Source organism: Gracilinanus agilis, chromosome 3, assembly GCF_016433145.1.
Source record: "Gracilinanus agilis isolate LMUSP501 chromosome 3, AgileGrace, whole genome shotgun sequence".
NCBI lineage: Eukaryota > Metazoa > Chordata > Mammalia > Didelphimorphia > Didelphidae > Gracilinanus > Gracilinanus agilis.
Window position 1 is genome coordinate 179,878,430 of NC_058132.1, and position 26,475 is coordinate 179,904,904.

The 26,475-nt window shown below is 34.9% G+C and overlaps 1 protein-coding gene across 1 annotated transcript in view; it reads left to right on the top strand.

The window, feature by feature from the left end:
• ARHGAP42 (Rho GTPase activating protein 42) overlaps positions 1–26,475 on the top strand; it is a 408,927-nt gene that overhangs the window by 161,205 nt on the left and 221,247 nt on the right. The gene's annotated exons all lie outside the window — the stretch shown is intronic.

Genomic DNA, 26,475 nt, shown 5'->3' on the forward strand with positions numbered 1-26,475 from the left:
TATATATATATATATATATACATTTGAAAAGATAAATTAAGGTAAGGATAACCATACTTTTTCTGTAGTGGATTAATTAGTTTTTGTTTTGTTTTTCAGGGAATAGAATGACAGAAAATAAAAATAAATTAGAATGTGTTTACGTGTATATTTTAGTAAACTATTGTTATGTAGAGTGCAAATCATCTTGTAAAGGTTTGGGTCCCATGTTCTATAGCAGAATGAGGCTTTGTCCTCTCCCCCCAAAATATGGTTTCTTATTTTTCTAGTTTCTGGTGTTTCAGTCCTTTGTATGAGAAGAATGCTATTGAAAATGTAAGACTAAATTTTATTGAACATTACTCATTTAATGAGATAAAGATTAATTAAAAATTTTAAAGCAACAAAAATTTGGTGAAATACCCTTTTGGGAAGGTTGGAAGTTTCAAAATAAACTAAGTTTGGAGAGGGCATTCGATGTTATTAAAAACAGAATTAAAAAGACAATGTGTTCAACTTGCTATACTTTGACACAATAAACATCCCAAGAATTAACTACTTGGTTAAGATACTTTATGCTGTCAAGGTGGTCTAAAGGTGGTTTTTATAAATAAGGAAAGATGATCCTTTTCATGACATTATTTTGGAGAAGGAGTGGAGAAGGGTAGCGAATATAATTTGGACAAAGAAAAGGGTTTGGCAAAGGTTTGGTTAATGTTGAAGCTAGGCTGTTATAAACTAACCATAATTTCAAAGGGCACATTTTGCTATACTTGGGAACAGCCTTGATTTACCTCTGCCTTGGTTGCCAAGTCAACAACCTTTATTAAGCTCCAAACCATGCCCAAGCAATGTGATTCTTGTCAGTCAAAGTGACCTGAAAGATTTGGAATCTGGAAGATAGAAGTTGAAATCTCTTCTTCTATATTTGCTAGTTTTATAACCCCAAATGAATTACTTAACCTCATTTTTCTTATCAGTAGAATGGGGATAATAATAGTACCCACCTCTCAAGGCTATTATGAGAATCAGTAAGCATTCTATATTTAAAAAGCATATAGATAATAGGGGAAATACGTTTGCACACAGATAATTTAATCCAGTAGAACAGAAATGCATAGGAGAGGCTAAAAGAGTATTGTATGAGTCATTAAAGAGGGAAGAGTTCACAAGTAGCTGGATGGTGGTGCTCATGATGGTGGTAGTGGGATGATAGTCAAGGAAGACTGAATGAAATAATGAGTGAACTGGACTTTGAAAGAAGAAAAGGACTTCTTTAATAAGGAGGGAAGCAAGTCTTTCTTAAGCACCTGCTATGTTCCAAGCACTGAATATTATCTCATTTTATTCTCACAAAGTAAGAATCCAAATCTGGGAGATAGATAGTGGAGCATATCATTTTAGCTTTACAGGGCATATAATTAAAGTGCCTCACCCTTGGATCACTCCCACCACAAGCTGATTTTGCTCCTACGCACACATACTGAGGAACAAAGGAGGAGAAAATAATACAACCTTTCTGACTGGTTCCACTACAACTTTATGGTATATAACCTCAATTGGACTCTCACTGCTGTTGGGCAATCTTCTTATACCACCTTTATCAATTCCTTGTACCACTCTCCACAAAGACTTTTCCAAACCTTTTCATCTCTCCTCAAACTTCCCCAGTCTCCCCATTCTCTCTTCTATATCAGCTGAGACTCTTGCCTCATATTTTACAGAAAAAATTGAGGACATCCATCAATGATGTCTTCTTCCCTCCTTATTTTCTATCACTTAGGTGCATTCTTCCACATTGTCTTCCTTTACCTATCTCACATGGTCAAGTGCTTTTACCTTTTACCAAGATTAATCCTGCTACTTGTTTTCATTCATATGCACATGCAGGATCCATTGACTTTAAAATTTTTTGTTGTTACTGTACTAGCATTTTTATGTTACCATTCAAGATTTTTTTAAATAATTTCATTTGTTACTCTTTACAAATGACCTGAAATATCTAGCTATGATTTGCTTTGAGGTGTTCAGCCACACCTCAAATGAAAAAAAACAAAACAAAACAAAAAACAACTTAACTAATCAGCTTCTCTTTCCCCTAAACCTGTCTCAGCTTTCCTGTTTTTGTTTTTGGTGTTACTTTTTTTCCTAGTCTCCCTCAGGCTGCCACTCCTTTAATTATCATTCTTCTAGAATACTGTAAGAGTTGGGTCTCTCTGCCTTTATAGATATAGTCTGTATCTCCTCTTTCCCCTTTATAGCTTAGCTGCCAAAATAATATTCTTAGTTCACAAATATGACAGTATTAATAGTGGTTTTAGCTGTTTAGATGCTACTATATGAACTCCTTAGTTTGTCATTTTAGGCCCTTCATGCTGGACCTCCAACGTGCCTTGCTTCAAGTTGCTAACTCAATATGCCCTGCTCTTTTCTTATCTTGCCCCATAAGGCCCCACTCACATTCCCTTTGTTCTTTGTCCAGATCCTACTTTACACATTTATGGCAAAAGTAACAAAAAAAGGGGAAATAATGTAGGGATTTCAGAAAAGAGTAACCTGCATGGTGCATGTACTGTTGAAAGAGCTGTGAATTGGTCCAGCCCTTCTGGTGAACAATTTGAAATTATGCCCCCAAAGTCATTACACTGTTTGTAATGACCCATTGATTTAGCAGTGCCACTTGGAGGCCTATCTCACCAAGAAAACAAAGAAAGAGGGAAAGGACCTATATGTACAACATATTTATAGGACTTCTTTATGTAGTAACACAATTGTGAGTCAGAAGAGTGTCCATCATTGGAGAAAGGCTGAACAATAATGGTATATGAGTATAATGGAGTACCATTACTTTGTAAGAAATTATAACAGACACAATTTCAGAGAAATATGAAAATACATATCAACTGACAATGGATGAAGAAAGCAGAACCAGAAATACAGTTTATGAAATAACAACAATATTGCAAATTCAATCAGATTTCAAAGACAAAAACACTCCAATCTGGATTCCAGAAGACCAATGATGAAGCATGCTATGGACCATCTCTGTCAAGAGGCTGTGGATTCAAGATAAAGAATGAGAAATACTTTTCTTTTCATCCCATGACCAATTTGGACATTTGTTTTGTTTATGATAATGGTTACAAATTTTTTTTTGTTTTTTTCCAGTATGTGGAAAGAATTGAGAGGTTTAGATAAGACTCTCCCCAAATTTCTAAAAATTGGAAAGAGAAAAAAAATCAGAAAGAATCATAAATGGGATAACTTTGAAAGTTGCACATTAAATTTATTATGTACTTAAAATTAAAAGCAATCTCTAAAAGAGATTCACAGTTTCACATACAGTTCCCTCCTATTCCATTTGTACACAGGAATACTCATTTTATTTCATGTTTATTAAATTCAGAATAAAAAGAAAATAAGATGGGGCAAAGGTAATCTTTTTTCACCACTAAGATTAGATACATCCTCTTTCATGAAACCTTCATCCAACCTTACAGTTGAAAATGTTCTTTCCCAACTCCATTTTTTTCTGTGTATTTTGTTTATATTTTACCTTTTCCCTTTTTAATCTCCTTATTTCCTATTTAGTCTTTATTTTGAATTCCTTCAGTAAATTATAAGCACTTTGAGAACAGGAGCTGTAATCTTTTTTCATCCACAGCAAAGAATTGAATTGAAAAAAGGCTTCCCTCTATGTGCTAAGTATCCAAGATGAAAAGATCGCAAAACTAGAATAGTTATATTCACTAAATGGAGGCCAGTCAGAGGGCCAAAGATTTTAAAGTGAACAGAAAAGAGGTTAGGCATTATCTAAATACCTATCTTCTAGTGAGTGACAAGTCCTGTGATGTTTCAATAGTGGACTCATAATCTAAAGGTCTAGCCTCTTGTGAACCAAATTTAGAAAGTGGTCAGAACTCCAGCAGTCAAATTCTTAACATCTACATCTAACAGACAGGAAAGGTGATTGAGGGATCATGATTGGAAAGCATTAGGTTGCCATTTTAGCTTTAAAGGGCATATGTTTCTTTTGGGAATTCCAGCCTTACATATATAATCATAAAAGTCAGTCAGAAAAGCCTTCAGGATGTCCTTTTGTGACTTATATTTTCCCATGAGATTACTATAGATAATATTTGCTATATGGAGATACTGATGTGGGATGTATGGTATAAAAAGTACAAAGAAGAGGAACAGCTTTAAATCAAAAGACACTCATTAAGCATTTGTATTTCAGGCACTGTATTAGGTTCTGGGTACAAATATGAAAAGCAACATATGTATGTATATATGTATATAAAACATAACATATACATGAGAGGAAAGAGTATCAAGAAGCCATATATGGTCAAAATATAATGTTCCACTTAAAGATCAAGGATGATAAGACTGGGAAAAGGAACTTGGACATGATTGGTAAGATGTCATTGATCTTGGAAAGCTAAAAGGGCTCATAGAGGTAGCCCTGGAGGCCACTTAATCTAATAGAAGTTAACTGTTTTGCCCATGACACAAAGACAGAAGGTAATTGAGATGATATTTGAATTCGAGTTATCACTTATTCTTCTTCAGCATTGTGATGGGGAGCTAGTGTAGAAATAATTCTGCAGTGAGTGGCAATAATTGTTAATTTTCCTCCCTATAACTTCAGCAGTAAAAAATAAAAGAAGTATAACATCTTCACATGTGGGACCATCAAGTTCAAAGGAAGGTGGAGACAGGGAGAGAAGAAGGTGGGAAGGAGAAAGATTCCTTGATGATCCTAAAGTTCTTTGAGAAATTTTGATTGGAATCTGATCAAGAAATCAAGTAGAATGGTTATCCTTGTCACTTTGAGATTGGAAGGAAGAAATAGGATTGGTAAGGAAAAAGAGGAATGGAGGGAACAGTTGGCAGATGAGGGCTTTATTTTTATCTACAGGTAATAATCATCATAATTTGATAAGAGAGAGGAGGGTAGGGATAAATGTAGGTTTTTGATGGAGTAACTAGTGTTGAGGGGAGTTTGACATAGAGATATTCCAAAAATTTACATTCAGCAGTAAGGTCTCAGATAAAATTTAATATCATCAGTTTGTGGTGGATTCTGTTAACTGTTTCTAAACATTGCCCTTTGGCCCAGGGGAGTAGGAACAAATATGTATCCTGTAGTTTATGTAGGGTGGGAAAAATGGAAAGAAACAAAGAGGACAAGAAATTCAAGAATAGAAGACAGTATCTCATTGAAATGACAATGTAAGAATGGTGAATAGGACCTTTCCCAATTTTATTCACATGTTCATTATTGTGCATTATTAATTGAATAAAGATCAATAAATTCATGGATGATGATGCTGGGAAGGTTAATTAACATTGTAGATCTTATAGATAATACAGCATCATTTTGGATATAATTCATATGTTGGACAGAGTCACAAAGATTTGGCGTCCTAGAATGATGACAATTAATCGTAATGAACATGGAGTTCAACATTACAGTTTGAAAAATCAGCTTCATAAGCACCAAATGAAGGAGGTGTGGCTAGACAACAGTTTACAGGAAAAAGACCCAAGGGTTTTGATGTTCTCTAGACTTAATATGAATCATCGGTCTGATATGGCAGCCAAAAAAAGAAAAAAAAATCTAAGACAATCCTAGAATTCATTAATAGAAGCATAATATTTGGAATGAAAAAGGAGATTGTAGATTTTCTGTACTCTGCTTTGTTCCCCTTACATCTGGAATATTGGCTTCACTTTTGTGTGGTACCTTTTAGAAAGGACATTGTCAAGTGAAGCTCAGGGAAGAAGAGAGTGACCAGGACAATGAGGTTTGGATAAATGAAAATGTTTAGTCTAGAGTGGGGAAAAAAGGACTTGGGGGAAAACAAGGGTGAGGTGTAGTGTCCAGGCATGATAACTGTTTCATAGGACTCAAAAGGCTGTCTGATGGGGAAAAAAACAAACAAAACAAAACAAAACAAACAAAAAAAAAACCTTGGCTTTTTTTGGCGTCCAGTGGTATAGCTAAGAAGAATAAATGGAAGTTGCAGACAAACCAGTTTTGACTCAGTCAAAAAAAAAAAAAAAAAAAAAACCTTTTCAACTATTAGAGAGATCCATATAGTTAGTTTCTCATCACTGGAGGAAGTCAGATAGAGGCTGGATCACTGGCTGCTAACATTAGTATCAACTTTATGTAAATTAGTGTGTAAGAACTTCATTCTGAGATTTTAAACTTCTGTTACTCTATTAAGCCAGAATAGGAGTTATATGGATTGGGAAAATCAGTCAAGGACTTGGAAATCAAGTAAAGAAAGGCTAAAAGATCAAGTTCTGGGGGATGTGGAATTTGGTAGTAGATGCTGAAGTACAAGCTGCTGTGATAAGAAATGATCATTTTTCAAGCTTGTTTTAGTGGAAATGGCACTATTTTAGTTGATTATGTATTTGGATGATTGATGAGAAGATCAAGTCGGTTTCTAAAGTCTGAGGTTTATTTCTTTTTTAGAAAGTTGGAACAGTGTACTGGATGACTGAGACAAAAATCTGTATAAGGCAATAGAACTGAACGATGTGTATTTCAAAGGAAAAGTTGCTGAATGATGTTGGTGAGACAAGTATTCAAAAGGATTAGTGAAAGCTCAAAACTCTTCTTCTTGCCCTTGTAGCTCAGAGATCATGAGAATGACCAGCCAAATCTGGAAAAGAAAGTCTTGTCTAGAAAGAAAGGATTCATTGCATTCTGGGAAATATAAAGAGTGAGAGAAAGTAATTAAAGGTGAAAGAGAATATAGGCACTAGAGAACCTTTTGGAAAAGGATCGCAAAGGAGGGAAGGACTAGGAGAGTTATAGAAGAGGTTTATATCTCTTTAACAGGACAAGAGACAAGGGAAAGGAGTTTTTGTCTAGACAGGAAGTAGTGCTATATAACTAAGGTTCAAGGAACAGGATGTTGGATTTTGCCAGCTGTAGTGAAGGAGGAATAACAGGTAGGCAGACTCTTGAACTAAATTTATATTGTTAATGTGTGTGCCACCCTTATATGAAAGTTTCCCTGGTCCCTCTATTAATAACTGCTTCTTTCTGCATACACTTCATCTAGTACCTTGATTTTAATTTTGCTTTGTTTTATTGATACCTGTTAACCAGCAAAGTTTTGGATTTTTTGTTTTTGTTTTTGTTTTGTTTTGTTTTTGGTGGAGGGGCATCTAATATGCTCAGTCCTATGGGGGACAAAAAAGAAGTATCAGACTTGGTCCTATGCTGAAGGAGCTTCCTATTTGATTGGATTGGTAAAACTAATACAAATGGAATATTTGGGATATCACATCTCAGAACAGAGAGATTTTTGGAACTCTGGAAGGCCATTGAGGAAGTAGAACTTGAACTGAACTTCAAAAAATATGGTATGGTGGAAATAACATTGTGCTATGAGTTTTTTAGAAATCGATTTTAGAACATTTTTGTTAACAATTCATTTTAAGACCTTCGGTTAAAAAATACCAACTCTCTGGGTGGGGGTAGGGACACGTAGCAAGACAGGAGAAGGATCCCTATAAATCCACAGTTTTAAGTCAAACCAGGAGAGAGACAGTGTAGGAAAAGCAGAGAGTAGGAAAGAGATAGAAAAGAGAGATCTTTCTTTGTTGGTGATAAAAGTCACATCATATGGAACAGTGGAAAATAAGTTTTGATAGAACAGTATCTTTAAATGATTTTTTTGATGGCTTGTATTTAGCTATAGAATGAAGCAGATTTTCCAGACTTGCAAGTTAGTAAAACTATGTTAAGCTGTTTAGGGAGAAAAAAGAAATATGATTGTTGGCTCCTTGCATGGATTGGCTAATGAATCATCCCATTGTTCAGAAAGGTGGGAGCATTGTTTGGTGGCAGCAATATGTTGTCCTTCTGCATAAGCCCAGACAAGCGAATTGCAGAAATGATAGGTAAATATTGAACTTAGAAACAGGAAATATTCCTCTTTTTCCATCTCCCATTTCATCTTTCTATACTTCTGCATCATATTAATTTTCTACCAATTTTTCCCACCCCCAATTTGATCCCTTCCATTTGGAAGGCCCTTAGGGAAAATTATTCTTATTATAAAAAACTCTAGCATTTTGAGGAATGTGCCTTTCTGTTTTCATTCTAATTTTATCATAATTAAATAGTAGTACTTTAGTCAGAAGGCCTTAGTTGTGGATTGTAAATTGATCTAGATCTAATTCCAGTAGGAATTATGTCTGTCTGGTTGTTCTCTCCTGAATTAAACTGGCTTGTGAGTAAAACATTCACTTTGAAGAGAAGTGGCTGTGTATATAAAGTGATTATTTAAGTAAAACACTTTAAAGAATTTATTTCTATAAGCCTTCAGCCATATTCTCTAATAGGTAGTTTCTGTTTTGGATTTAACCTGAAGTCAAGGTAAGGATTAATATGCATGGGAGACCATCATTATGCCCAGAGAAATTTCTGTATCAAAGGAGTTGTCCTGAAAATGGGTTTTCAATGAATTAAAACCATAGTAAAATTGAATAGGTTGAATAATGGAAGAATTTGATATAGAAAAGGAAATATAGGGGGCATCTGGGTAGCTCAGTAGAGCCAGGCCTAGAGATGGGAGGTCCTAGGTTCAAATCTGGCCTCAGACACTTTCCAGCTGTGTGACCCTGGGCAAGTCACTTGACCCCCATTGTCTAGCCCTTACCACTCTTCTACCTTGGAACCAATACATAGTATTGACTCCAAGATGGAAGGTAAGGGTTTAAAAAAAATAAAGTAGCAACAAATATCTCTCCCTTAAGAATGGAGTGCATTCTCTCAAAAGTATACCTCAAATAAACAGGGAGGACAGCCATCCATAGAGGTCACAAGAAGTCATATACATTGGCAGTGACCAAAGAAAAGGAATTTTAAAAATACAGCTCTATTGAAGGACTTAGGGAACATCAAGGAAAGGCTAGGACCCGTGCTTTGCTTGGAAAGGTGATTCCTTATGATAGAAAGAAGGCAGAACAGAATTTTCCAGTTCATGCTACTTGATGGGAGGCTAGTTCCTTTACATGGAAAAAAGTGCTGGGACTTGGGTTCCTTTCCCATTTCAGACCTCTAATAGCTATATGACCCCAGACAAGCCATTTGGAATAAATGGCTTCCAAAACCTCTAGGTCTATAATCCTTTAATCTAAATTTGAAACAAAATAGATTTGAAACAAGATAATATTTGAAACAAGTATTGAAACAAGATAGATTAGGCTTTCTGTCTGCTTGGATAAAACCAAAGTGGGAACAAATGGTGGACAATAATGAAGTAATGGGCAGTTAGATGGCTTTGGGGCCACAGTGCTGTGCTGGTGTCATGAAGAACTCAATTTAAATTGTTCCTGTGTGACTTTGGACAAGTATTTTAACCCTATTTGCCTCCGTTTCTTCATCTGTAAAATGAACTGGAAAAGGAAATGACAAATCACTAGTAATTTGCCAAGAAAACCCCAGATGGGGTCATCAAGAGTTGGACATGACTGAAGTGATTGAATAATGGCAGGAATTGGTCCTTATTTAGAATAGTGAACTCTTCGTCACTTGAGATCTTAAAGCAGAGATTAGATAATCAGTTTTCAGGAGCATTGTAGACAAAAATGGCAAAAATAAAAAGTTAGAATGCTGAATTTAGATTCAGGTAGAAGTTTAAATCTTGCCCCCAAGACTTGTCAGCTTTATAAACTGTGGCAAATCATTGAATCTTTATGCGATAGTTTCCTTACTTTTACAGTGGACACAATGGTACAATCTCTTATGGGATTCTAGTTCCCAAGAATTGAAAAACTAGTAAAGGTCCTAGAGAACAGTAAAGAAAACATTCCATTAAGGCAGAAAGATGGGGTACTACTAAGACAGAATCCTGTATCTGTTAGCACATGCAGTCACTGGTTTTTGTTTTTGTTTTTCATTGTTACTAGGGAATGTTCAATCTACAAAAGGATAGAAAACAACTATGAGGTAACTACCTCTATGGTATTCATTTCCTCATCTATAAAATGTGGGAAGGGGTTGGATTAGTTGACCTCTAAGGCCTTGTCCAGCTTCTAACTTATGATCCCATGGTAGTCTCTAAGCTTCACTTCAGTCATCTATAAAGTTGGGTTCAGGACACTTGCATTGACATCCTCAAAGAGCTTTTGAGTTAAGAACTTTGTAAGCCTTAAAGTGAGCTATTATCAGTTTTGCATTACTGAGGGAAATGGATTCTTTCTAATGCCTTTTTTGTTTGCTCAATATCATAATAAATATTTAAATGGCATTTCTAATCCATATCAGCAACCTCACTCATTTCTCACAGGGTGTTTTCTAAAGGATTAGTCAATTCTTACAGGCAAATTTATTTCTGAAAACTCCTTATGCTTCAAAGTCTATAGCCTTGGAGGCCACAGTTATTTTATATCTCTTGTTTTTGAAGAGCACACTGATTAGCTCTTAGGTTTCTAGATTATTTGCCTTTTTTCCACCTGGTCTGTTTAGTCCCTGCCCTTTCTTTACTGGGCACCCTTTGCTTTTGCTATTTGATCTTGCATAAAACAAGAAGTTATTGCAATTCAAATGTTAAGGAAGTTTTGTGTCCTGTGACCAAAGGGTGTGAAATCTTCAGACTGTTCAGTAGCTACAAAAATTCAACCTCAGGGAATAAATAAATGAATAGCATATTCATCCATGCAGAACAGCCCAATTATGGGGAGAGCTGAGAATGATGGCATAACTTTAACCTTTACTTTTTTTTTTGCATGGTAACAATACCTGGGCCAATGAATTTAGAGCCAACTTCTAGAGGGCTTGGCTAGTTTTAGATTCATGCTGAAAAAATAGAAACTTTGATAAATGTATTTCTGGCCCATGAGCTTTTAAACAAAGTATTTACTTTGTGTACATAAGATATTTAACTTGTGGGTTGGTTTGTATTGTTGCAGCCATATGCAAAATATAGTGCTGAAAGAGGCAACCAGATATTTAGTAGTCTGCCTGTTTTACCACTGGTAGAATTATGTCTACCCAATTCAGGTTCAATTTTTTGTCTTAATCTTAAGGCTTTCCATGGAGAGAAATGATCTATGCTGCTCTTGGGATTGGCTATTTTACTCTATGATTCTTTCCTTCAATACTTTTTCTTCCTTTTTGGTGACTTTGCTTCCCAAAATTTATAAGATTGAAAAAATCAAAATACATTTATTATTACAACTTAAGGTTGTGTCTCACTGAACCTTGTAATCCCTCAGTGTCATAATTTTCAGAAAACTCCAATTTATCTTTTTAAGCCAACTATTACTAAAGGGAATATTTTCTTTGGCATCTTTTCCAGACCCAAGATCTGAACCATAGTCAATACCATTGGAGAATGTAGTTGAAGACTGAGCCTTTCTCTTAACCCTTCTTTGCCACCCTACTCATTGTGAATATAAAATGGTGAGACCTCCTTAGATTTACCTCATGACAGAAGGCTAATATATCAGGTGATAGAACTGGATTTCTTAAAAAAAATGATCTCAATAGAATATACAGATGGGGAAAAACTATCAGGATGCAATTTAAGAGGGATAAATATGAAATTCTATATTTTGGCTCAGAAAAATCAATGACACAAGTGCAGATTTGAGGAGATCTGGCTTAATTGTAATAGTTCATATGTAAATTTTTAAAATGGAATTCAGCTAACTACAAGTCCAGTATAAACCAGACCTGGTACAGTTACAAAAAAGGCTAGTGAAAACCTTAGCCCAATTTATTCATGGGAAGTAATATTCTTACTTTATTTTGTCATTGTCCGGACACATCTAGAATACTGTTCTGAGTTATGGGCAATTTTAAGGACATTGATAAGCCTGAACATGAACAATGTAGTGATGAGTCTCAACTCATATTATATGAAGGAGGATTGGTGATTCTCATGTAGATTAGGAGATAAAAGATAAAAAAGTCATTTTTTTTATTAAATGAAAGGCTACCTCCTCAATTAGGACTCAGGGTCCCCAGAGTGGTAGTTAAATGTTTGAGGGCATGGTTTCTGCTTTGGAGACCCATCCTAATTGGTGAGTAACTCAGAAGGCTTACTACCTTAGGGGCCCTGCCACTGTTCACATACTGCCTGTTCCCATACCCCTTCCTTGTCCTTCTGGCATCACTTATCACCGTTATAATTTTCCAAACTCAAATGCCTCTTCCCTTTATCTGTTGTTTTTCCATTATAAGATTCTTCCTTTTACCTTTATATCCACAACAGCTTATGAATCTTTTACTTTTTTACTCATTTCATCCAATCACTCAATTTATTCATTTTCTGAAAATCAAGAACTTAGCATTTATTTTAAAATGGAACAGTCTTCCTTGTATTAGAAGAGAGCTGAGATTAGATGACTATCAACAAAGATTTTATAGTAATAATCTATGCATTGAATGGAATTATATGATTTCTATTCCCACAATATTGTATACATTGAAGGCACTTAAGAATAAATGAAATTTTAATTCTTTGACTTGAAAAAATATTAAATTTCTTTGTATAAACAATTTAAGGTAAGTTTTTATTGATATATTTTATTTTTCTCTAGCATCGCTCCTTCTCCTAGACAGCTATCACATATAATAAGTAATATTTTAAAATGTAAAGCAAAGAAAAATAAGAAAAAAGTCAATTATTATATAGAAAAAGGTAAAAAAATGAGAAAAATCAATCAATTGTTGCATTGAGAAAAGTAAAACATATGTGAAATGTATAACATATGACCTGCCAGTTCAGAGAAAGGGATGATTGGGAGCCTTCTCTCATATCTTTTCTTTTGAGCCATTGTTCTTTATAAATTCTCAAAATTCACTTTTGATTTTTGATATGTGGTAGTTCTTTTAATTCTGTCATTGTAGTTATATTTTCTTGGCTCTGCTCACTTTATTCTGCATCAGTTCATGTGGGTATTTCCATGCTTCTCTGCATTCAACACAGTCATTATTTCTTACATCACAGTAATATTTCTTTACATTGTACCACGATGATGGTTATTTACTTTGTTTCTTTTCTTTGCTGTCACAAAAAGTGATTCTATAAATATTTTGGCATATATGGGGACTTTCTTCTTATCAGTGACTTTCTTGGGGTATAATAATAATAGAATCTCTACATCAATAGGTATAAACATTTTGATCCTTTTAATTGCATAATTCCCAATTGCTATCCAAAATTACTGTGCTAATTCACAACTCTACCTATGTTCCCATAATACTTCTAATTTGACTATTGTCATTTTTGTCATCTTTGCTAATTTATAAGATGTGAGGAAAACATCAAGTTTTTTTACATTTATATTTCATTATTAGTGATTCGTTTGGTTATGAATGCTTTGCAGTTCTTTTAAGAACTATTTTTTAAATCCTTTGATCTTTATCTATTGGGGAATGACTACTGGTCATATATTTGTATATTTATTAATTGTTTACATATCCTGGATAGCAAATTCTTAACAAAGAAATTTTATACAAAGATTTTCCCTGTTCGACCATTAACTATTTACTTTCTTATCCTAGGTGAATTTCTTTTGTCTGTGTAAACACTTTTCAGTTTCATATAATAAAATTTTCCTATTTTATCTTTTGTAATTGCCTCTCTTGTGTAGTTATAAGTAAATATTTTACCTTGGACAGCTAGGTGGCACAGTAAACAGAATGCTGGTCCTGGAATCACGGAGACTTCTCTTCCTCAGTTCAAATCCTTCCTTAGATACTTACTAGCTATTTAACACAAGGCAAGTCACTTAATGCTGTTTGCCTCATTTTCTTCATCTGTCAAATGAACTGGAGAAGAAAATGGCAAACCACTTTGGTGTTTTTGCCAAGAAAACCTCAGATAGGGTCACAAAGAGTTGAACACAATTGAAAAATGATTGGAAAACAACATCCTTGAGCTGCCCTCTCCTACAAGTACATATAGCATCTGTGGGATGAGTGAACACAAATTTAGAATATACTGGTAGTGAGTTATATGTGTAAGGAACATATGTGGCCAAGGCAACTCAGGAATATAGACTATGATGCCTTTTTTTTTTTTTTTTGAAATTTCATGTTTATTTCCCTGATAGGTGCTAGGGAAGTTGCTCAGCTCGATTCCATGAGCCTTCTTTTTTGTAACCTAATTCTCTGTTGCCAAGACTGTTTGTTGAATCCATAATCTGCTTTCTTAATTACTACCAAAAGTCATATTTCTTGAAGCCATTCCCTGCTTTTATTGAGCTTTGGCTGCTTTCGGAGTTGTCAAGCCTAGCATTTTAAAGGCTACTAGGGGGAAAGCTAACCTTCAATCAGCCAATGGCCAGCTACGCTCTCAATTTTATCAAAGCAATTTTAAACACTTCATAAAGGGATACCAGGGACCCAGGCTCTTCTACTTTCATTACTGTACCCTTTCTGTGACTATATCAACTGAGTTAAAGGGTAAAGAGGGAGAATAGAAAGAATGAGAGAAAATGGGCTATACCAAGTCTTCCATTCCTGATCCCCACATCTCATTTACAGGATTAAGAAATTCTGAGGCAAGAAGGAAATACTATGTACTCCAAAGAAATGAGTCTTAAGGAATGCTATAGTATGGTAGGATTTTCCCTAAGGGTATATTCAGTTAATATTAAATTGTTAGGAGACCACATATGATTTACATATGTATGCATAGACTGTGTGGTCTACTTTTGGCCAGTTTTCAAGTTGAAGTTTTATTTTGCTTTGTTGAAGAGAGACATTTATTGATTTTTTTAAAAAACTCTGCATGACTTGCCATTAACACACTACTAGTAACTCAGATTCTGCACACTTTCTGGCAAGAAAGATTAAGGATGTCTAGAACTAAGAGTGGGAGAGGTAAACAGGAAGGACTACTTGATACCTCATAGCAACTCTATTTAGGGAATATTGTACAGGTTCCTTGTCTAGACTTTTGTATCTAAGAAGTTAGATAAGTAGAGAAATGGTTTCTACAGTGTTAATAAACTGTTAATTTACTTTCAACTCCCACTCAGACTCCCCTCCCCCCTTAACTGTCGGAATGAGGCAAGTTGCCAGGAAGAAGTTTCATTATGAAATCAGAAAAGGAAAAAGTCAATGCTCACTGACTGAGCTTCAGCATTTAACTCTCCCATACCAGTATACTCAATCTGAGATTCCTCCTATCCTATTTAGGGGGCTGGTCTGGTGTATATAAACATGTTCACATCAATGACTTCATAATTAAAGTGCTTTGGCAAAACAATATTAATTTTGAGGAAAGAGTTGCTTGTTTTCTAAATGATCCTGATATGAACACTTCAGTGATTCCCAGGAATTCAGTTGCTTTTAAAATATGTATTTCTGCCTGCCCTCCACCCTATAAAACTATTTAATCCTAGCTACATTGTTGTACATCCCTTTGGAAATTCTTGGTTTCAAAGAAATGAATAAAATTTTTTGGCCTTTGGAAAAGTATAATGCACTGGGTTTCAGTATATGTATCTAGTTGAGACTTTTATTTATTAAGAAAGTTCTCCTGTTCTATCAACAGTTTTGTTGCTTTTTAATTCTATCTGACTCTTAGTGACCTTGTTAGGGTTTTCTTGGCAGAGACACTGGACTAGTTTTTTATTTTCTTCTCCATCTCATTTGGTAGATGAGGAAACTGAACCAAAGAGGGTTAAATGACTTGCCCGGGGTCACACAGCTATTAAGTATCTGAAGCTAGATTAAAACCCAGAAAGATGACTCTTCTTGACTCTAGGTCTTATACTCTAACCATTGCACCACCTATATGCCCATCTGCCAACAGTTATTAAGCACCTACTCTGCGCATAGCACAATATTAGGCAGTACAATTTATAGACTGTAGTGGGGATGAGAGGTGTGTATATATTTTAGAGACAGATAAGTAAATATAAAGTAATTTTAGGGAGTGAAAACTGCAAACCAGCTTTCTCAGAAAAGGCCTTATATATGAGATATAACTAAATTGTTCTTTGGGAGGATCTAAGAATTTTGTGATGGAAAGGTAAGGGCTTATTATGTCCAGCCATACATTTTACAGATGAGGAAAATGAGTCCCAGAGAGGTTAAGGGAGTTATTCAGTATTACACAGGTAATAAATATAAGAGGTAGATTTGAAACTAGGTTTTTTGACTACCAAACAAGTATTCTTTCTACTGTATCATGGTTAGATTATATTAGATTATAATAATCTCACATTAGATTATAATACTGAAGACCGTCTGCACAGAATGAGCAAAAAGATGAATGACATGGTTGCCAGGGTCTGCAAGGTCCAAAGTTGAAACTACTGTATCTCTAATAGAAACAATACTTTGGTCTTGACCATGCTTCATTGTTAATATCTAAGAAGTAATACAGCACACTTGTACAAACATCTCCATTATGTTGTTGGATCCCTGAATTGTGAAACTCTTGAGAAACTGGTTTTTGAAAAAAAATCTAGATTTATTGAGCATTTGACTTACTGAACATGCATATTGCTAATAGCACCATGTGTAATCAGATGCTTTGAAGTGTGTAGTGTTCTTTTAAATTAGAAATTGCACTACTGGAAGACATTTAAACCTTGACTTTCTTCACAATTTCAGACCCCACCAGATCACTCCTTTTATCCAGAAGTTCCTCTCTTCTTTCTGCCAACCAGCCTTTTCCTCCTACTGATGCAGAAATTAGGATGATGTAAGGAAAGCATTAGAGCTGCCAGAAGTGAAATTGACTGCCTCGGGAGGTGGAAGGTTTCCTGCCACTGTAGGTCTTTAAGTAAAGTCTGAATTTTTAGTTAGGTTGTTAAAGGATTTCATGTTCATGTTCATGTATCTGGGCAGGATTGAGAAGTCTGGTTTCTGATATCCTTCCCAATTCTGGATACTTCATGATTATGAATTCTGTCATTCTGGAGTAGCATGGGGAAAACTTATTAGGGGATAATTGCCTCATGTTGGTAGTAGGTAATAAGAACCATGAAAATGACCCTGAGAATAGCTGGGAGGGTGACAGATTCAAGATAGAGGATGGAAAGGACTTCTTACCAATTAGAGCTGTCCAAAAATGGAATGTGTTGCCTTCAGAAGCAGTGTGTTCCCCCTCATTGGAGAAGAAAGGCAGTTAATATCCACAATCAAAGTTTGTCTATATAGTAATTATGAACTATTCCTATCCAAAGTCTTTGCCTTTTAAAAGGGCAAAATAATGCTTTATCTTTCTCCATTTTTCAAGTTAGAAGTCTGCTTTCCTTATTTACTTCAGAAAACATGATCAGTTTTATAAAGCAGTTCATGAACATTTCAGATGTCAAGGATAGTTGGGTTCATTCAACTAGTTCATATCAATTCTAAGGGGGAGAAAATTCAAATTTAGATGCATTATCTTTTTAATTCCCTGGTCGTCTCTCCATAAAAACATTTCTGGGTAGATCAGATGAGCAAATGCTGTTTTTATGATATAGCATACTCATTAAAGGTGTTGGTTGAAAATATATCTACTTTTACATTTTTTTTTTATTCTTTCATTATATTCTTTATGAAACCAGCTTGTGTGGGCAGGGAACTCACACTTAGTGTGCATGTGTCCTGTGGCTTCAATTTAGGTTGCTATTTTTGAAAACTTTGGTCTTTTGTGTTGTTCTCATGCCCAGCCCTGCTGCCCCCCTTTCCTCACCCTCAACCTCCCTGGAAATATTTCACATTGTTAGACAGCTCTGAACACCCAGGGACCAAGGAAACAATGCCAGTGTTGATATTATGTAGTTTTCACATGTCTCACTTCATGGAGTCTCTGATCTGCACTTCAGTGGCTGCTGTTCTGTCATTCATTTTGACTAGTGAAGTCCTCTGCTCCAGTTTGTGTGTCTGTGTGGAGGAGACAGAAATTGGCAGAAGCCAGCATGCTCCCTAGGTTTTTAATTATCTTTCTATGTCGCCTTTTAAGAAAATGTTTGGATAAGTTTTTACACAGAAAGCATCTAGTGAGTTCCTATGAATGAGAAAACATCTAGTTGATTTCTTTAGCTACATAAGCTTCATCTACAATTTGTGGCATTTCTGAAGGTCATTTTCAAATCATCATTGCCTCTCTTTCCTTTCTTAGTGTGCTTCTCAATTGTGACAACTCCCTATTGACCCTTCCCTAATCAGAATAGTGGATGCCTAGTATTTAAGCTGGAAAGAATTGTTGATCCAAAACTCTTTATTTTTAAAGATGAAGACTGAAACTGCCTCTATCCTCATGTTTTTCTAGAATATTTTTGTTTAGAATTCCCCGCCCCCCCCCCCATCACATTTTACCTTGCATGTAGATGTCTTTTCTACCTAATAGACAGCATGTTCCTAGAGGGTAGGGATTGTTATTTTCAGTCCAGCTCTAAATGTATGATCTTTATATACTCAGCTTCTAGCATGGTGTCTTCCATATAATATAGCCTGTTGGACTGTTTCTTCAGTTGAATTAGAGAGAAAAGTTAAGTAGTTTGTTTAGAATCACCTAGGTTACTAGGGACAGTGTATGGACTATAATGAAGGTCTCTTTATTCTCTGCTAGGATTTTTAGGAATTCATAATAATATGTGCTTAGGAAAATTTTCATTTGGAAGGTTAATTGGTCATTTCCTCTTTATCACATTCATCATGAATCTCAAAGATAAATGTTTTTTGTTGCTTAATTATGATTAACTCTCCCTGACACCATTTGGGGGTTTTCTTTTTGGGGTGCTTTCTTGGCAAAGATTCTGGAGTAGTTTTTCATTTCCTTCTCCAGTTGATTTATAGATGAGGAAACTGAGGCAACTATGGTTAAGGACTTACCCAGGGTCACAGAGCTATTAGGTGCCCGCAGCCCAATATTCTTTCTACTGCACTACTTAGATAAATGTTAGTAATTTGTATTACTGATTGAATTATTCATACTCTTTTTTAGTGTAGATGATGGAAAATTGATTATTGTATATATATTAATTTCATTCCCATAAGTTTCTCCTAGCTATTTTCCCCTCAGTATAGAAAAGAAGAGTTAGATCAATCAACCTCAGCAATCATTAATCTTTATATTTTATATTTTCTAAATTCAAGACATGGAACTCTCCTAAAATTACACAGACATAAGTGACTCAGTTAATTGTACTCTAGGTTTCCTATAATTCTTCCTTTCCTTCAGCAATTCTTTAGAAATTCAGTCTAAGAGTAACTTTTAAGTAGGAGTTAATTTGCAAAGTGGTTTTTAAATCAGTCATAAAAAATTGATTCCAATCTTAACAACATCAAATAAAATGAGTATTTCCATATTTATATTGTATTACAGAAAAAGAGGATTATAAATGAAGCTGTAGATCTCTGTTATATACAGCTTATTTTCCCTTTATATGTAATAAGTTCAACATGTTCCTTTCAAAGCCATCTTGTTTATAATTCTTTCAGGGCCTTTCTTCTGTTCTCTTCTATACATTTAAAAAAAGATACTTTAGTGATCTTTTATTTTTCTTGGGATTTTCTTTAGGTAGGGGAGGTAACCCATTCCTATCCTCTCATCTCCCTCCCTTTTACACACAATTTGAAAAAAAAAGAAAAAAGAAAACTAAAGACCTTGTTAAAAATATCTATACCCATAATAAAGGTTTAAAAAAATTACCTTATTATGTCATTGGTCCTCTTTAAAAACTAAGGATAAGAAAAAAAAAGGAAAAACAAGACTAATTCTCTTTCTATGGCAAATAGCTAAGTACTACTTTGATTATGATTCCTCCAAGTTATGGCAAGAACATTATTTTGCTCAGAGAAAACTCTTGGAAACAAAGCTGTGTTATTTCTTGAAAGTTAAGGGAAAAGAGGTTGCTGTTTGTCATCTTACAATATATGGCTCAGAGAGGAATATATGAAGCGAATCATTAGGGAAAGTTAATTATTTTTCTTGGTCTATTTTTCTTGACTTTATTATATATTTCAAGTCAAACCAGATGGAATTTTGTGAAAAAAATTAGTATCATTAAAACATTTAAATAAGGTTTGAGCCAAAACTATGGATCAGAAAGTGGGTACTTAAAAAAAAGAATGAAATTTTCTGTCTTTACCTTAGAAGAAGCTATATTTATATGATATATTTAATCCTACCAAACTATACCTAGTAATGGTGCTACATTTCTCAATCAGAGCATTTTGTTCGTTTTCTTCCCCCAAATATATTTTTACTTATTTCATTAAGTATTTTTCAATTATTCATAAAAAGAATATTAAAATTTTTTGAGTTCCAAATTTTCTTTCTTCCTTTTTCTTCACACCACTCTTTGAGAAGTCAAGCATTTTGAAATAGATTGTACAGATCAAGTCAGGCAAAACATATTTCCTTTTTAGCCACATTGCAAAGGGGAAAAAATACAAAGAAAAAACCCAAACCCAAGAATAATAAAGAAAATAAATATGATTCAATTTGTATTCAGACTGCAGTTCTTTCTCTTGTGGTGGATAGCATTTTTCATCATAAGTCCTTTGGAACTATATTATCAGAAGAGTTAACTCATTCACAATTGATCAATATACAGTATTGCTGTTACTATGAACAGTGTTCTGGTTCTGCTCACCTAACTTTGCATCAGTTTATACAAGTCTTTCTAGTGTTTTTTTTTTTTTTTTCTGAAACCATCCAGCTTGTCATTACTTACAGCATAATAGTATTCCATTACATTTATGTACCATATTTTGTTCAGCAATTCTTCAATTGATGGACATCCTCTCAATTTCCAATTCTTTTCCATGATAAAAAGAGAAGCTATAAATATTTTTGTACTTATAGGGCCTTTTCCTGTTTTAAAAATCTCTTTGGTATACAGCCAATATTGTTGGGTCAAATAATTTTCACATAGTCCTTTGGGCATTGTTTCAAATTTTTCTACAGAATACCTACAGAATCACCTCATAGCTCTACCAATAGTGGATTAGTGCCTCAGTTTTCCACTCCTCCTCCAACATTTGTTATTTTCTTTTTCTGTCCTAGTGACCAATTGTTAGGTGTAGGGTGGTATCTCAGAGTTATTTTAATTTGTATTTTTCTAAACAATAGTGATTTAGAGCATTTTTTATATGACTATACATCACTTGGATTTTTTTTCTCAAAACTTCCTGTTTATATCCTTTGATCCCTTACCAAATGGAGAATGACTTGAATTCTTATAAATTTGACTCATTTCTCTCTGTTTGAGCAACGAGGCCTTTATCTTGCTGTAAATCCACCCCCCCCCCTCAATTTCTTCCTTTCCTTCTAATCTATATGCCTATATATTTTTATTATCCATTGTTGAGACTCTTGTTGATTCATGACTTAGGTGAAATTTAAACCAGATGCCTTCAAAAAGGAGCTTCTATAATAAGCAGGAGAATCTCTTTACACAAGGAAGACTTATAGTAGTGGCAGTGAATGATTGTACTGATCCCAGAGTGCTAGCAAAGTGACTTTTAGCATACTGAAAGCAGTAGTTCCATAGGAAAAGTAATTGCTTTACAGTTTAGAGCAGGCATATGGATTGTTTATTTTCAGGGTTTATCTATGTCTATTCTATTTTCTTTTTTTCCAGTAAGTTAAGGTTACGCTATACATTTTTGCCTCAGGAATGAGATATTGAAGGGTAGTTGCACTTACTTTTTGGAGGGATTTATTTGTTTTATTAAAGTTTCTGCTTTCTCCTTCCCTATTTTTTAATCATGCCAATCTTCAAGTTAATTTGGAAGTCTATTTGTCTAGTAGGTTTCATTGGTGATTCTGGTTTAAATTGGGTAGGTGACTAGTTGGACATAGAGTCCCTTTAGGTAATCTTCATTTTAGTCAAACTGGTTTGTTAACTGATTCCCACACAGAGAGTGCTACTTACTTTATCATCCAGCCTTGTTCTATTGCACAACTGATTCCCTATTTCTGCAGTGTGTTCCATCTTTCTCCTATGTCCAATGGAATCTTTTTGTTGTTGTCATTGTTGCTTAGTCATTACAGGAGTATCTGACTTTTTGTGACCCCTATTGGAAATTTTTTTTTTTTGGCAAAGACACTACATAGAGTGTTTGCCATTTCCTTTTCCAGCTATTTTTAGAGATGAAAAACTGAGGTAAACTGGGCTCGTCCAGGGTGACACAGCTATTAAGCACCTGAGACCAGATTTGAATTCAGGAATGAGTGGCTTCAAGCCCAGCACTGTGTCCACTGTGCCACCTAGCTATCCTCTTAAAATCCCTAGCTTCCTTCAAAACGTAGCTTGAGTTACTCCCTTCAAAAGGCCCTTCATGATCTTCACATTTATTTATTATTATCTTACTTTTGAAATTACTTTCTATTTACTTAATATGATGTCATCTCTTCAAAAGAATGTAAGCTTTCTGAGGACAAGGGCTGCTTTGTTTTTGTCTTTCTTTTCCCAGGGACTGAGTTGTGTGGGTATGTGTTTGTATAAAAAAAAAGACACTTAACAAATATTTATAGAAATGAACTTAATTCCTACTCTAAATGCTGAAGTAAAGTCTAAAAAAAACCTTTTTCTTGTGAAGAATATTATGAGAGTTCAGTGGCCTTTTAGCCTAAGTAATCAGATTTAAAAAACAGACTGAAAGGAAGTCAGAACAAGTAGAGCAAATTATTATTCCCTTTTCAGTGGGGAGGAAGGATTGGTGCATCTTGCCGACATTATAAGCTAGAATGTGGGTTTTATGCTCAATACATTGTTGCTGCTGCCAAGCATCTTTAAAAATCATATACTATGTTGTTAAATATTGCCATCTTCCAAATTTTCTGAATATGTACTTTCTTTGCCATTATCATTTTGATAGATAAAGTTTATTTATTGCCAGACTTCTTTTTTAAGTATTCACATCCAGCAGGGGAATTGAGGTTTGCAAATTGTAGTTCTTTGGTCTAACACATTGGATTTGTTGTTTGGTGAGATAGGAGAACACTGCTCACTTTTTGAAGTGGTTTTAACTCCTTCTAGCCATAAGTGTCATTTACTAAATTATGTGGTTTAGTGCATCATGTACATGGGAGCCTCTTGATGTGAAACTCAACTTCAGCATAGAAATTGGGAATAAAGTAGATATTGTATCTGGTTTATTATTGAATGGACAGAAAGATCCTCATTAGTATCTCTGCAATGAAGCATTTCCTGAAGAAAATGATAGTAAGAATCTAGTGTAGTGACATTTTGGGAAGCTAGTTGGTTCAGTAGATAGTGTGCTGTGCCTAGAGTCAGAAAGACCTGAGTTCACATTCAGCATCAGACAGACATTTACTAGCTATGTGACCCTGGACATGCCACTTAACCCTGTTTGCCTCAGTTTTCTCATCTGTAAAATGAGCTGGAGAAGAAAATGGTAAAATACTCCAGAATCTTCGCCAAGAAACCCCAAATGAGGACAGGAAGAATTGGACATAACTGGAACAATTCAATAACAACAGTGCAATAGGTAAGTTAGTTAGATGCAGTGGTACCCAGACCTTAATAAAATGTTTATTAAATGAATGTCTTGTCCATGTTGGCTCTGCCGTTACAGAGAACAGAGATTGGAAAAGAATCTGAGTCAAGGAAATCCAAGCAAAGCTTGGTAAAGGGAAGGTAGCAGAAGTACTTAGGAGCCTAAAGTCAGTCAACAACAAGTACTATGTCACACATTGTCCTAAGCACTAAGAGTTCAGAGTTAAGGTGGGCATTAAGAGCTGTTAGAGAAAGTCGAAGGATCAAAACCAGCATGCAAAATCTTCTACATGAAGTTCAGAAGGCCAGAGGTAATAGAAATAAATCAAGGAGGCAGACAGAAAATAAGGGGTTACATAGAATGAAGGGTTATACATGATGTTTGGTCAAAAGACCAGATACTTAGGAAATAGGGAATTCATAGGAAATAAAGACAAAACCTTATCAGGAATCAGTGGGCAGCCCAGAAAAAAAGGGGGATAAGACTATAGGCAGCATACTTAAGATACTAACACAAAGAAAACTTTAATCATCCACAGAACTTTCTTCTTCAACCTTTCTTCCTTGACCAGTTAACTGATGTGCTTCTCCCTTCAGACAGGAACCAGTCCATAGGTGTAACTAGTCTAAAACCTGCAAAGTAGATAAGCTGAAAATTTAGCATTTAGACTATGTGTGGGAGGTTAACTTGAGTCCATGGTAAAATGTTAGACCTTGATATCCAGTCATTAATATGGCTACATAATTAAGCTTTTTAGTTTTATTTTATATTTTCTGAAGATCCTTTTTGACTCCTTGATGAAATTAATTTAATTTGTGAAGTTATATCCTCTATTAAAGTGGATTGCAACCCTTCCACTTCCTCTCATCCTCTGTAGTACTTGTCTTCATGTTTATATAAATATTGCATAGAGAGTCAATCCTAAAAGACATTCCTTATTTTCTCTTACTATCTAGGGGTTACCAGGGTATCCCATACCCTCTCTAAATCTTACTGCATGAGCCACTAGCCTCTTTTGTTTCAGTCATACATATCTTTTTAATGTAGGTTTGTGGTATTGAATTCATCATACCTTAAATTTGTGCAAGCTATTATATTTTGTGAAGAATGTAACTGATGGTCATGCATGGACTTTGTGTAGCGTTTTAAATGGCAATTAAAGCACTCTGCTTTAGGTTACACTTTCCCCAGTGATTTGAAGTGAGAGACATCCCTGATTTAGGTAATAATCTTCAAATCCATAGATTCTAAATCACTACACCTATTGTAAAAAAAACTGAAATTCTTAAGAGGCAGCATTTCCTAATTTTAAATTAATTAATTAATTGAGTAGTCAAGTCAATCTGATCAGTTGTCTGTCTTTCTACCATCCAAAAAGAAAAAGCCCTCAGGACTCTGGTGCAAGTCTTTAATACCACATGTGAGCTCACCACTCAGTCATTCCCCTGGATATTCCAAGATGTGTCTGATTAGTAAACAGTCACTGAGAATATGGACTTGGTGTCTTCAACTCTTCCCTCATTACTTCATCATAGTATAGGGTCTTTTACTAAGCTCCAGCACCATTTTGCCCAGAGAGTTCAACATAGCTGCTTAACCTACTCTTTTTTTTTTCAACCCCCTTTTTTTTTTCTGACTTTTAATCAGAACTGTCTATTGGTTTTAAGGGAGAAGAGCTGTAAAGGCTGTGCAATTGGGGTTAAGTGACTTACCCAGGATCACATAGCTAGAAAGTGTCTGAGGTCACATTTGAACTCAGGACCACCCATCTCTAGGCCTGTCCCTTAACCCATTGAGTAACCTAGTTGTCCCTTAGCCCACTGTTAATCTCTGACCTGGGCTGGGGTTCTCTGTGGTAGGCCAGCCCTGCCCTTAATCCTTTTATCCTTAAAGATAAAAAGTCTCAATCCTTTTTTCATAGCCTAAGGGAGAAACTGGGTGTAGCCACAGTTTATCTGTGGTTTGGGAGAGATAAAGGGAAAATTATTTCATAAAAATATCACAATTCACAATTCAATATTACTTACACAGTATGAAGCAATATTTCTTTTTAGCCTATTCCACTATGAATTTGTACCTGAAGGAAGGAAATTATTAGACTACGGTATGCCAGGATTATTCAACATTCTGTGAATCACCTCCTATGAACTCATGTGGACTTGAACTTCATATAGATCCATATTATTCAGACTATTTCCAGAATTGTATTCCTTGAAATATATATTTTGATACATTATGTGTGATATAGCTTGATATATAAATGTAAATATAAATATATATTAACCATGAGGTTGTGAACTCCTCTACTCTGTGGTGAGCTCCTTGGGGGGAAGGGACTGTCTTTCACTTCTTTTATATTCCCAGGGCTCAGCATAGTGCCAGGTACATAGAAGGCACTTAATAAATGTTTATTAACTGACTAACTACATGCAGATATGTGTCTGTCTTAAGACCTAAAAAATTAAAATCTTCTACATACAGTACAACCACAAAAAATTAATTTGTCTGCCATGCTCATCTATGAAAAACTCTGGTCCTGAGATATTTGTTTTTGTTCTTGTCCTTAAGAACCAGTTTCAGTTAAAGCCTTTCTTAAGATCATACTTCATAAATATCTCTGGTTTTGTCATAGTTCTGTGTCAGTTAATAATACATTTGAAGGAAGTCAGTATAACATGACTCATAACACAAAAGCATATTATTAATAAACATTTAAAAGATTATTTTGAAATAATCTAAATATGAATGATCTATTTATAGGAAAATTGATCCAAAATAGCTGAACATAAATATCCTAAAGATTCTCCTTTGCCTCTCAGATAAAATACAAGGGTGTGGTTTTTTTTTGGGGGGGGTGGGGTTGGCATTTAAAGTCCTTCACTTGGCTTCAGCCTAACTTTCCAGGCTAGTTACATATTACTCTACCTCTATGGTAAAGCCAAACTAGTTTATGTGTTAATTTACATAAAGGTCATTACATTTCCCACCTCCTTGCCTTTGCACAAGCTTTACAACCTCCGCCCACATCTATA